Source organism: Eleutherodactylus coqui, chromosome 2, assembly GCF_035609145.1.
Source record: "Eleutherodactylus coqui strain aEleCoq1 chromosome 2, aEleCoq1.hap1, whole genome shotgun sequence".
Lineage (NCBI taxonomy): Eukaryota > Metazoa > Chordata > Amphibia > Anura > Eleutherodactylidae > Eleutherodactylus > Eleutherodactylus coqui.
Window position 1 is genome coordinate 258,100,115 of NC_089838.1, and position 14,684 is coordinate 258,114,798.

The following is a 14,684-nucleotide window of genomic DNA, read 5'->3' on the forward strand; positions in this document are numbered from 1 at the left end:
TGATATGATCTAATGAAAATCTCTCCAAACCTTGAGTCATGGTGGAAAAACTGCTACTTATTTTAATTTCTTGATACATACTCATTAGTCCCAAGCCTTGCAACAATCTTACATGAAGATGTTAAGTTCCCGAGGTGATGGTCAGATGAAACCTTATTTATTAATAAGTTGACATTCTTGCATATATTGATGTTCTATATGAGAATCCTACATTATAGCTATACTTATTTACTTATTTCCTTAATATTGCTTTTTCTCTTTCATTGCCATTGAAGTGCCTTGAAGGATGGATTTGATCAAATCGTGCTCCAAGAACCTTGCATTTTTATGCGGTTAGTACAAAATAATTATTATGCATTTGTTTGCAGTTATTAAGTGTGTTGGGTGCTGAAGCTTGCATTTTTTACTGTATGTCTTGCAACCATGGCTTATTGTGCTCGTTCACACTTGATTCATTTGTTGGATGTGCAGACATTTATTTCCTTTATGTAATTCATTTCTGTAGGACTGGCTGCCCGCACTTTTGTCATACACTCCATTTTCCCATCTGTTTCAGATGGCTCAGTGATAGCATATAAGCCAAGTACCCAGCTTTCTCATTTATGTGAAGGCTTTTTAGTCTAAAGAGAGAAGCTAGCTATAGAGCTAGGTACCCATCCATTAAGGTTCGCCTTGACGTGGCAGATGGGCATACACGGATTTGATCAAATCATGCACCAAGAACTTTGCATTTCTATGCGTTCAGTACAAACAATCATGCATTCGTTTGCAGATATTAAGTGTGTTCCGTGCTGAAGCACATGTTTGTTCCTTTTATGCACTTAACCTTTTGTTCTCTTTACCACCTAAAAGCTCCACTCTTAAAAGAACACTGTCACTTTAACTCTGCCCACATAACTCCACATATACTTGACCTTGTTACAATATACTGTATTTGTTTATTAATGATCCATTTGGATTATGTATCCATTCATCCATTCATCTACTATTATGTTACACTGTGTAATAATTTTTATTGAGTTTTTGCAACAATAAATACAATATACTAAACAAATAAATTCTGGTAACAAGGAGGTCCCACACCTCAAGACCAACACACATGATACTATACAGTTGCAACACCACCTTTAGTAAAGGTATCACAATGCAAGAAAACCATTACCTTGGTGCATTTAATAAAGAAGAAGAAGACTATAGAGGGAGACCTGATAGATATATGTATATATATATATATATATATATATATATATATATATATATATATATATATATATATATATATATATATATATATATATATAAATAGATAGATATGAGACATAGATAGATAGATAGATAGATAGATAGATAGATAGATAGATAGATAGATAGATAGATGAGTAATAGGTAGGTAGGTAGTTTTCCTATACATGTTTGAAGTAGCAATAAAACACGAGTGTATTTGCTTGAACGCAAAGCATAGACCAACTAAGAGAAGCTTAAAAGTTTTCCGATAATTTGCAAGCGCTTTAACCAGAGAAAACACTGTCTTGAAACTGTCTATTTATAAAGCCATCGTGGTAGAGAATGATTAATGAATTCAATTGGGCAGTGAGAAATTCAGTTCACTGACCTATGTTTTCAGCACAGGTATTGATGTGAAGCTAATGAGAAATATGCTGGTGAAAATTTGAATGTTTATTCCAATTACTGAACGACATATTTAAATGGTAGAATCGCTATGTAACCTTAACCTCCCTTTTATATTTTACAACACACAGCTGCTGCATCCACCTTAGCAGATCAAATATGTTACATGCAAAAATTCCACTTAGAGACGTTTCATATCCGCCCCATCTTTACTAAGGTTTTACCTTTCCGTTTAGTCTGAATTCCACCCATTGTTGCATGTGAATTCCGAATTCTACTGCTAGTAAACGCCAACCTTCATTAAAGGATAACGGACTTCTTAGAAAGAGTCTACCAAAACATAATCTAGCTTCATGGGAATATTAGTGTCCAGCATTAAGCTACATTATTCTATGTATACTATGGATACACACATGCATTCATCATTTTCAAAATTGTAATAGGTCTATTTCAAAAATATACAAAGCTGGTAACTCAAATTTGATGAAAGTATGGGTTAAAAATAAAAATATGCACTCATTGAAAAAAAAAATAAATAAATAATGCACCAAGAAGGATTTATTGGAATTCGATGAAACTTTGTATGTGTCAATGAAGTGATATAAGTAAGCGAGTATACTCGCTAAGGCACTTTACTCGAGCGAGTAGTGCCTTAGCCGAGTATCTCCCCGCTCGTCTCTAAAGATTCGGGGGCCGCCGCGGGTGACAGGTGAGTTGCGGCGGGGAGCAGGTGGGAGCGGGAGAGAGAGATCTCCCCTCCATACCTCCCCGCTCTCCCCCGCTGCTCCCCGCCCCCCGAATCTTTAGAGGCGAGCCGGGAGATACTCGGCTAAGGCACTACTCACTTGGGTAAAGTGCCTTAGAGAGTATACTAGCTCATCACTAATTATAATGTTAGGGTGAAAAGATACGTTTATTGGAAAAACTTTACAACTCGAAAGGAGAGTCGAGTACCTTGTTGGAGCAACTCTAGCCTAATCATATAAGACCTGAAGCAAGCAGTTAATGGACGGAAACCAATGACTTTGGATGGCAGGCATCGCCAACCTCATCATGTATAGTCCAGAAGAACAAAATCCAAGTCCCCTCCGAAGGTTGCTTATCAAAGGGTAAGGCAATCTGAGCCAAAATGTTGCTGTTTTGGGTGGGATATGTGCCATTTAATCATATTTTGAATATGTATTTTAGATACTCATCCTCCCTCTATGCAAAGACTTGAAATGTGAATAATGGGGATATATATATATATATATATATATATATATCATTTGTATACCTAGAAAGAAATAGTTAAAAACATACTCATTTGATAGATTGTTCTTAATCTGCTATATCAAAGAAGAGGGAAAACTATTCCAAACTAATGCTTACATCAGTAACACTGACCATACATACAGTATGCAGCAAAAACTGTCGATTCTTGATTTGTTATGACTAGCACTAGAATGTATTCAGAGACCGTCTTGAGCTGCCACTGGTGAGTATTTCTCTGATCGCCGACTGCCTTTTTATATATTGTGAACCCTCTGAATGTATTTCACAGTCAGCTTTGTGTGACCTTCAGCAAGTCACTTTGTCATGTGAATTAGCATAAATTAGGAACTGCTGAGTTGTGGATCTGTCAATTGTCTCTATGGCTAAACTCCTACTAATATATGCTAATCCACTCTCTACTCAACAGTACCTGAAGACCTTTGTGCTCATAATCTCTCCCCTAATACACTCCTCGGGTATATATGCTTAGCTGCTTAGCTATTTATTATCACAAGAAAAAGGCCTCTATGTATATATGTGTCTACAATGTATTCCTAGGCATCAATAGAAGAATAGACGGCACAAATACAATGCAGTGAATGTACAATGCGGCAATGAAGAGAACACAAACAGTAATGGTGTAACAGTAAATTACAGCATCTGATCTAAAGACTTTCTATACAATAGTCTTATATTGGTTACTTTGATTATTATTAGGATGTTTGGCATCATAACAATCATTAGGGTAATTTTGAAAATAAATTGTGGGCTGGTCTGTGTGCCTGAAATTAAAACAACTGAGCATCAGAATGAAATATTAATTTGTGGTTGGATATCACGGTAAAGAGTGTTAAGACTTCCTGCTCCAAGCCCCCATTGGCAGCCACGACTCCAGACACCTCCTTCACGTCTTTTTCTTCTGCTGTGGCCCTGTCATATTGGGCCACTTCTTTTCTCCCCTACTTGATCAGTGGTGTCAGGTTGCAAAGGCATACGGTGCTCTAAGATCAAGGCAGGTCCTGTTGGCCATGTTCAAAGGGGACTCCACCTCTTGCACCTTGTCTGAAGATCAAGATACTTCTCTGTATAGCTATTTTTCCTGTTTCCTGTTGACTTTTTCCATAACTCCATCCTGATACTAGCCTTGACCTTGGCCTTCCACCTAAACTATGCTTCTCTTTTGATGTCCTAGCTACATTCCTGACCTCTGTACAAGTTCCTCATTACAGTACACCCACTGTCAGTCAGTGACTATTCTGGGGACCATGACATAAGAATCTATCAGGAAAATCCATACCTTGTGGCAGGGGCTTAGGATGAAGAACAGGAAGATTCCTTAGACACAGTACCCTAGTTTAGCTAGCGCCAAACCAATTGTGGCTTAAAGGATCCACTTGTCCAATGAGAAATGTAATACTTATATATGACAACAAATGTCAGTTTCTTTGGTACCTGAGAGCTAAAATCACACTTGCCTTCTTCTTGGTGCCTTAAAATTGTCAATAGTGAACTGAAATGATATGTAGGACTTCCACTCTCGAATGTTGAAGTAGCAGGACTGCCATGCTGAACTATATGCACAATTATAATGTATTATGTAATAATGCTCTTCTTGCATACACTTCAGTCGCCAAAAAGCAATACAACTGTATGTAATATCAAATTTACTAGTGAACGAGCCATCGATATGCCTCTGTGGATGTTTTTACTGGCATATTCTTGACACACTTGCTGTGACATTTGCATTGTATGCAGTCTTGATATAAATCTTTTCTATACTATTATTCCCAGTAAAGAAAATCTTATGTTTCTACAAGTCTATATTTACCCTTTTTTCATTATTTTCTCATACGGATAGGCAAACTCGACTTCTTAACGTGCCCTCCAATCTCTACCTGTAACCTTAATGTAACTGACTGTTAGATTTTATATAAATATTTTAAAGCCAAAAAAATATTGTCCACTTCACGTTAATGCTCAAAATACAGTTTTTGTCCCTAAAATTTATTTGCCGATTCCAAAGGAATACTCTAAAGTATAATGACCCGATGCCTATATATGTCTCACACTTTCATGGTCAGAGAGTTCATATCTCAGTGGAGTCTGGCCCGCATGACAGCAGTCATGCGGAACCAGTTTACTGGCTTTCAAATGCGCTCTGCAAAGGACGTTCCTCGTGACATTCCCGGCCTTGCGTCTACGGTACTCTGCTGGGGATATGTGAAAGGGTCTCGCTTGTTTGGTCTGATGAAGGTTGCTGTTCGGAGATAGCACAGCGTGACACTGATTTCACCTCCTCGGTTGGCCACACGCAAGTCTTTCCTCTTGGGATGATGGAAAGTTTGCTTCTGCAACTAGAACAAAGAGATTTTCCCAACAATGCAACCATGTAGTTTGCAATATAACCGTACATTAGGAAAAGAGGTATTCCAGAGGAATAAAATACAGGGGAAATGTGTTCTTTCTCCTTCTAAGCATACTAAAATAAGGGGAGCCCATATATATCTATTATCTATTAATCTTGTCCAAACTCTCTAACACATTACCAGTCTTTACCCCCTGGATGGTGTTGGCCAGACCCAGAAATCTACTGGCAAGATAACTGCCAATATCATCAAGGCATTCAAGCAAATAGCTACACCGATTAATAACCAATTAGTGTATGTTATATCTTGACAATAAGTACTGTCTCCCAGGTTTTTCCTAATGGCTATAGCAGCCATTCATCCTAGTTAGCTAATATTTCAATGTCCAAATTTCTAAAAAATATACATTTTTTAAATTTATCTGTGAAATCTACACAAAACTACTATAGTTAACGAATAAAAACTCCTCAGTGCTCCAGACCCTTGTTTTCACCTAATATTGAACAAAGATAAACAAGAATAAGCTGTAATTATTGTGTATCTTTATGTGCCATCTTCAAGAACACTACATTAGAATCACTGAAATGGTAATTCCAGTAAAAGTACCAAAGCTTTGAGTCTAGCATATCCAGTAATGACCAAGCCAGCATGAATCCTTTCTACACATCTATGGGAAAATTGTATTATTTTGTTCTAGTTTGCTTTCGGAAGTCTGTGGCCTCCAGTCTTGGCTTATCAGTAAGTTGTGTATTTGGAACAGGGCCAGATCAATACTGTATTCTCTCATACATCTCTGAACCCAGCGGGGAAGGTAATCACAGTGATACAGAACTCTGCACCTACTGGAACAGATCAATACTCTGACAGAGTTTGGCTTTGTTCCTTCACTAGCTTTGAGATGTTCTGCATGCTCTACATGATTGCTTAAAGGTTTGTTTTCGCCTTGTCCTATAAGACAACACAGCTCCCTCCCCGGTCTCACCTAATAACATCACTGTAATTGTCTTGACATGAAATAGCTGCACAAAACACAAAGCATTTTTTTTCCTCGCCACTAACAGCCATTGATATAGCTTAAATAGGTAGTCAAAGCCTTAATGTGTATTCTTGCTTATTCAACCAGGCTCAGCTAAGCTCCCCAAAATGATTTTACCTGTGGGAGATGCTCTGGTGAAAAGAAATGTAGTCCAATTTAAGCATTGGGAAATTAGTATAGGTCTGATGGTCTTTGGATCTTCTTGCTTGACTTGGTTTTCTACTGTATGTCACATTATTAATGGTTCTGTATTCTCTGGGCTGTAGGTAATCTTTTCCCAACACAGACAAATCCATACTGCTGTGTTTTTTTTAACATACGTAGTTGGTTAAATGAAAAATGCAGAGATATATTGTCCTTTATTTTACTCAGTCTTTTAAGATCAATACCAAGAGTAGGATACATAAAAAGAGAATAACTCCAGTAGCGTATACCCTATCATTAACTTATATTGATCGGACGCTTTCCGTTTAGATACGGTTATTTTCCACACCACTTGAATTCCTTTTTTGGGTTGAGAAGGACTCATTATATGAGTACAGGAAATTGCATTTCTATGCTTTATGTAACAATTCATAGAAGGCGCAAATATTGGAGAATACAAGCATATTAGTCAATGAACTCTACCGCTACCCGTAAGAAAAATCAAGGCAACACCATTTGTATTTTGTGTATAGATTGTTTCCAGTGTCTTTTTTTTGTAACTGTTGATTCATTTAGCACAAAAGAGTGGAATTTCCCTTTCCAATAAACTCATCTGAAGCATAGGTCAATGTTTCCTGTTAGAGAATCGAGGCCTTGAAAAGTAACTGGTGTTTCTTACTTCTTAAAGCAAAAGAAGATACGGACTCCAAAATTATACTGCTTCAAACTGACTACCTGGCCTTTAAATACTACTACATTAGGCAGTCTATGGTAGACTTACAGTTAATCCACTCATGTATTATCACATGCTCCGGATGATTCACTGTTCTTATATAAGTAAAGCTGCAGCTTTATCACAGATTGACTGCTTTGTATGAGCATAAATAGTAAGGCAAATGAGTCGCTGTAAGGGAAGAAGCCTTAAAATCAGCCTTAAGGCCTTTTACACAAAATGACTATTGCTCAAAAAATTGTACAAACGAGCAAAAGTGAACGATAATTGTTCAGTTTAGATGCAGCCGGGACTAAAAATGATTGTTGGGTCGTTTACTAATCATTTTTTTAAATAGTGATCATTCATTCGTTTTCATTCACTAAATACAGTGAATGAGAATGACTGAATGATTTCTTGTTTGAATGTATCTGTCTGTATAAACCCGTTTAAGGGTCCGTTTACACCAGAGGTTCCCAAACATTTTTGCTCTGTAGACCACTTGCAGATTTTCTTCGTTCCTGTAGACCCCCTGCCTGCCTAATATTGAATTTTCCTTAACTTATTAAAGTCAGTTGACCCAGTGATGCTCACTTAGATAAAGTATTTTGTAGAGTGGACAATTGTAAAAAAAAGAAAAACATGAACAATTTTTATTCAGATCTTTATTGAAAAGACACCAAATATAAGTAAATATTTGGATTTAGGAGGAAACAAATCAGAACCTAGTAAAATTCTTCCATTAAATGACTCCACAAATAATGCTGTTAATGGGAGGGATGAGCCGGACGCTCTGATAGCGATTGGTCAATATTTGGCTTCACATTAGTGAGGTAGAGTCTCACATCTCCACGTCCAGTGATTTGCAATCAATTTCTTTTTTTCGTAAGAAGATTGGCGACCGCGCTAAAACCCCTTTCCACGAGGTATGAAGATGGAAAAGCTATTAAAAATGTTCTTGTGATAGTCCCTAATGCAGGATAAGCCACAGGTACGGCGCAATGCGTAGCTGCCGGTATAAAAACTTGTAAATACTTGCACATGAACATAGCAGACCGCAAAGCAGATGGGTATAGTTCACGCAAAACTTCTTGGACTCTGGCAGATTACGTGAAAATGATGCGCAGTAGAAACTTCATAGGTAAATCAGCTGCTGCGCAGGTCTGTTTTGTCTATCGCCAGAGCCCAAGAAGTTTTGCACAATAGACAAAATAGACAATTTATGAAATATCAAAGAGGTAAGTAGTTTCTATGTCTATTATTATGTACACAATCTGTGTAAGATGTATTATGTCATTTACAGAATGCCTAAATGTTGATGATGAACTGTCTAAATGGAGTCGGCTCACCTGAACCTTCATTTACATCTTGTGCACCCACAATTTTTTTTTCTTGCTGATCTGCACCCCAAGTAAGTCCAAATTGAGCCCTGGGGGTCCATATAGACCACTTTGGGAACCTCTGGTTTACACCAACCAATTTATCATTTGAATGAGCGAACAATGTCAGAGTTTGCGTATTCACTTATTCAAACAATAAATCGTTTGGTGTAAACAGATCTTTAAATGGGTTTTTGTACCAAAAAATGATCACCTATTCACCCATGCATGTGTGATCAGTAAGGTCCTACTGTTGGGTCTCCCACTAGTCACTAGAAAGGAGGTTCATGATCTCCTTATGCCTTCTTGCCTGCATAACTATGAAGTTTGAATGGGGCAGCAGTCAAGTACAACGACTGCCATTCCATTTCAAAGTTGTTTTGAGGGTGACATGGAATGGGAGATTAGTTACCCTAGAATTCTAGTGATCGTCAGGGTCCCAGCAGCAGGTAATAATAGGTGATAATTGTATTTAGTGGGAGAAACACTTTATATTACAGGTACAGAAAACAAAAAGAAATATGTGAATCACTGAAGAGAAATTATTAGTAGTTTTCATAAGCAAAACTTAAAATTTAAAAAAGGTATTCAGAAAGGTTGGCACAATTAGTCAAAATTATTAGGATTTACACTTTACAAAAAAGACCTGCTAGAGAGAAGAGCAGAGGCCTGACCCATGTATGACAAAAAGAGCCTTGAGGTTGGGTTTGGGAGCTACGGTTTTAGGTTCCGGTAAACATAAGTGAAAAATTAGAATTTCAGTAAATTAATAGCTGCTTTAACTCTGTGTGAACCCATAACAAAAATGTGAAATGATGCAGCTCTTTATTCTAAAATAATGGTTATTTAAATAGACTCAGAATCTGCAAACAATAGTCCAGTACAGCCTACATCTGATAAAAGCAAACAGCAATCTGTCACCAAAATTGGCTGCCATAGCAACCATGGCATCAACACCAGCGAACACGGTAATTATTTTATCTTAGCAATCACACCTTCCGATATAGCAGACTACAAGTTCCTTCTGTATAATTTTATAATATTCATTTATTAACCAAATGATAAAAGGAGTTAAGAAGATTCCTGGATATAAAAAATGGAAAGCATTATCAGAGCTATCAAATAACAAAGACACAAGTATTTACAGTGATAGAAACAAATAGTAATAGGAAAAAACTGTAAACAAATTATATATATATATTTACGTATACACACATAGGGTGGCTTCACACGAGCGTGTGTTTGTGCATACATAGGTGCGTACATATGTGCACACCCCTGTACGTGCAAAAACACGCATGTATGCATGTGCGCATTGCGCATTGAAGACAATGGTCTGCTGGCACCCCGTAATTGTTTTCCAGGGAAGGGCTTTAAATATAAGCCCTTCCATGAAAAACAAGGCATACTAGTTTAAAAAATAAAAAAAAAACGCATACTCACCTTCCTTCAGCTGCCTGGGCTCAGCTGCGTCCTCTCTGCGCTGACCCCAGCTGTGCAATGCAGTTCTTTGAGCAGGCGGGGAATTAAAATCACCGCCTGCTGAAAGAGCTGCTTCTGATTGGCTGGGGCGCTCAGCAAATCACAGGCAGCTCTCGCTGAATGAATGACAGGCAGCGCCTCAGCCAATGAGAAGCAGCCCCGTCAGCAGCCAGGGATTTTATTTCTCCGCACACACTCACATTTTTTCAACTGATCCACTTTTATTAAAAACAGAAGGGAAATGGAAAGAATCTGTACAACTTACATTCATTTACATCATTTACAACGTCATGGTGGCGCCTCTACAATGACTGTGGCTTAGCAGTTAGCACTGTTGCCCTGCAATGTTGGGGTCTTAGGTTCATGTCTCATCAAGGACATCATCAACTTTGAAAAACTCCATACAGCCAGCAAGAAGAATAAACACAAGGAGGACATAAAAAGCAGTTCTAACATGTAAGCCACCACACCTTGTATCACTAGGGTTGTAGGTTCATGTCTGACTACACACACCATCTGCATGGAGGTTGTATGTTCTCATTGTGTTCATTCTTCCCAGGCATGGTAGCTCAGTCATTATCGCTGTGGCCTTGCAGTCCTGGAATTTTTATGTTCTCTTTGTGTTTATCCTTCCTGCTATTTTTTTCTCTGGCAATGAAAGGACAAGTGTGGTGGCTCAGTCATTAGTGCTGCTACCTTGCAGTACTAGAGTTGTAGGATCAGATCCAACCAAGGATGATGACTGAATGAAGTTTTTCAACGTTGATGTTGCCCTTGATGAGCTTTGAACCTAGAACCCCAGCATTGCAAGGCAACAGTGCTAACATGATAGTGGATACATAGGAATCCGGACACGTTGAATGATTTTTCTTTGCTTTATTTTCTTCTTAAAGGGGTTGTCCCGCGGCAGCAAGTGGGTCTATACACTTCTCTATGGCCATATTAATGCACTTTGTAATGTACATTGTGCATTAATTATGAGCCATACAGAAGTTATAAGAAGTTTTTCACTTACCTGCTCCGTTGCTAGCGTCCTCGTTCCCATGGAGCCGACTAATTTTGGCCGTCTAATGGCCAAATTAGCCGCGCTTGCGCAGTCCGGGTCTTCTTCTTTCTTCAATGGGGCCGCTCGTGCAGAATGCCGGCTCCGTGTAGCTCCGCCCCGTCACGTGCCGATTCCAGCCAATCAGGAGGCTGGAATCGGCAATGGACCGCACAGAAGCCCTGCGGTCCACCGAGAGAGAAGATCCCGGCGGCCATCTTCAGCAGGTAAGTATAGAAGTCACCGGAGCGCGGGATTCAGGTAAGCGCTGTGCGGTTTTTTTTTTAAGTCCCTGCATCGGGGTTGTCTCGCGCCGAACGGGGGGGGGGGTTGAAAAAAAAAAAAAAACGTTTCGGCACGGGACAACCCCTTTAAGCTTGTGTAATCAGGTACATGGTACAACAAGAACGCGTTTCGGCGTAATGCCTTGTTCACCAACAGTGCTAACCACTGAGCCACATTCATTGAAGAGGTACCACCACAAATCTGGAAATGAAAAACAGATGGTCTTCAAGTTCCATCCACCGCCCAGTGAGTACAATGCAATAAAAAAGACCCATCTGTATTCCGTTTACAAAACTAGAAAAAAAAAAAAAACACATCAGTGTGCGCTTTTTGATCAAGTGTAAAAAAACGGAATGGAGATGGAAAACCCAGAAACGGATTGAAACTGAAGACCTTCCGCTTCAATACTTTTCTGTGGGCTTGTAAACTGAAGGTTTTCTTTCCTTTTTGATGTTAACCAGATTTTCAGGGTTTTATTTGCCCCTGTTCTTAGCCATACACATGCTGAAATCCGACTTCCAATATGCGATACCTGCATATGAGTATTCGAAAAGTTATCTTAGTCATGCAGGGAAATGTCAGAATAGTGAACACATCATTCTGGACCAGATAAGTGACATTTCCTCTTATACCTGAACTAGAGTCATAATTACCATTCTTCCCTTATGATTCTAATATTCCTATAATGCCATAACTTGTTTATTGAGCTGTGCTCAGTATTCCTATGCCTGCATGCATGCTTACATAGGTTTATTTTTAACACTACATATGTTGCTTTAACCCATACTTTAATATTATGGTCCTTCATTCTGCATTTCCCCTTTTACAGTTCATTTGATTGAGGTTACGGGGTGAATTACTGCAGATTTCCAACAGACAGCAGCTGACACAGTAATGGTAATCGCAAAATGCTGGAGAAAGATGAAATGGTTGTAGCTGTACAGTTTATATTGTCCCAACGAGCCAAATATGGCCCATTATAATGTGCTTTTTCACTATTTCTGACAAATATAGACCATTTTGCCATATTTTTCTGCAGAACTTTAACAGAATGTGCACCATTATTACTGCCCTGATACTTCCAGCACGCACCGAGAACACGATAAAACGGAGTCATACTGAGATAATGTATGGTATGTTATTGCATTTTATTTACTGTGCTTTCTGGAGCCATCTCTATTTTCTTTCTATGTCATTTTTCTGCCCAGGCTCTCTGTGAAGAATTCCTCTATGCCTTTATGTTTGGAATGAAATGAATGTGTACAACAAATACGCAACCTGATAGATTCTGTTCTCTTCCAGGGATGAATCTAAGGTTATTTCTACAGCTGTAATACTGAGCACTGCCATAGCCAGAAGAATATACCGAAGAAACTAGCGAAGAGTAGCTGTGTATGAGGTCAAGTAGTCCTCAGGATAACCTGTTTTACTATCTGCTGTTGTATTATATGTTTGTAGTCCAAAGGGACATCACTTCACTATTTGAAGCAATGCAATGGGTCATTTACCACCAGGCAGTAGAGCCTTATTGCTCCATCTGTTATTTGTGTAGTGGGGTACCGCTCGCAGCCCCCCCTAAACAGTAGGATGATAATGTTTTATTTTGAGCAACTGTATGTGTTGTAAGAAGTCAGTCTGGCACGTAGCAGCCATTTGACACAGCGGAATGCTTTTTCTTGGTTTTTATGTTTTAAATGAGAGTTCGTTGGAGGCTGTCACATGGAGAGTAGCGGAAATGTGGGGGATAAAACACTCAAGTGCATGTGTGCATTCGATGGGAGATTTGTACTTGAGAGAGGAACCTCTGTTCCAGATCCCTCTTCACAAGCCATGCTACTGCCCAATGTCCGATGGTAGTGTCTTTTGGTAGTACTACTGCTGTTTTTCGCAAAGTAAAGTCGAGCTGTCCATCTTTAAGCCAGCATCCCCGAACCAGAGTCCTGGCAGTATCTGATCCCACGGCAGGCTGCGCGCTCTCCACTCCATCCTCACACCTGATTTAGCTCCACTGTTGAACAAAGGTTCGAATTCCAAGCATGAAGAAGACATGGTCTCATGTTGATGTCCCCTGCCAGGGGCCTTTAGCAGGAAATGCACTTTTGTAACAAGGTCCACTATGCTCAGCATCTCCTCACCCCAGGTACCTACATATACTTCCCCAAAGACTCTGTGGTGTCTCCCTGGAAGACCTACCTGTGGCCCCTTTACATCTGAGGGGCCACTACACTCGCTTGTAGATTTATCAAAGGTTGATCAACAGTTTGGGTCATGTCAGAATTAAAAGAGTTGCCTTGTCAGTGAAAACCTCTTTAAGAATGTGGTCTCCAGGGTAAGAAGCTGTTTGCCCTAGGTCCAGATCCCAGTACCCCAGCAAACAGCTGATTTTGCCTGAAAACCTGAACCCAGCTAAGCAATTTACCTGCAGGAGCTACTGCTGGGAGAAAGTAGTATTACATGATAGGCATTCAGATGAATGGCTGTGTTTGTGATACAAGGATAGCTCAATGTTTACCTGAACAGGAGGCATTCTTACTGAATGACTGTTCATTCTGCATTCACAGAGTGGGGTCCTGAGTGGGAGGCCCTACTTTATGATGCTTATATGAGCCAATGAAGTAAATGAACAGGAGATGTGATCTTGGGATATATTTAGAGGCTCTGCATGTTCACTACACCTTGCTTAGTGCTCTTGTATGTAAGATACAAATCAAGCCATTGAATCTTCTCCATTTGTTTTATGAAATATTGTACAGTCTTATTGCCCAATCCTTATTTTCTTTAGGCTACACCCACAGTTTTGGAATGCAGCATCATACAACCTCCAAGCTGCTATAATATGGCATTTGTAGAAGCCTACCAAGCCAGTGGCATAGCTGTAGGGATCACACCTGTCATAGCTCTGATTGAACCCCTTGCCACCATGGTAGGAAAGGCCATCATCACAGGACCTCTTGTGGCCTGGCCCACATACTGGAACTCAGCATCATCACTCACAAATTCACTCACACAGCACTGTTGCCTGAATTGTCTGACTCAGCTCATGGCTTGTATTCTACTGAGAACCAGAGTCTGAAGGGAAGAGTCTGCCACTCTTGTGAATGTTGTCAATGAAGATACTGAGTTGCGGTACGGAAAATTGGAAGGTATCACAATTACTTGGAAGCACTATAGCCATGTGGAGACACACAGGGGCCACTGTAGCCATGTAGGGGCACACGGGGATCAATATAGTTGGCAGGCACATAGGGTCATCTATGATTGTGTAGGGACACAGAAGAGTCACCATGAGTTCTGCGGGGACACTATGTGATGTGATATTATTATCTTGGGTCTCAAAAAGAAACTTTCTGGAAGT

The 14,684-nt window shown here is 39.5% G+C and overlaps 1 long non-coding RNA gene across 1 annotated transcript; it reads left to right on the plus strand.

Annotated features, from left to right (window-relative positions):
* The first annotated feature begins 274 nt into the window (after window positions 1-274).
* On the plus strand, window positions 275-12,988 carry LOC136610784 (uncharacterized). Its single transcript, XR_010790169.1, has 3 exons — window positions 275-332; window positions 12,369-12,462; window positions 12,632-12,988. It is a non-coding gene; the product is annotated as an uncharacterized lncRNA (long non-coding RNA).
* Window positions 12,989-14,684: the final 1,696 nt, after the last annotated feature.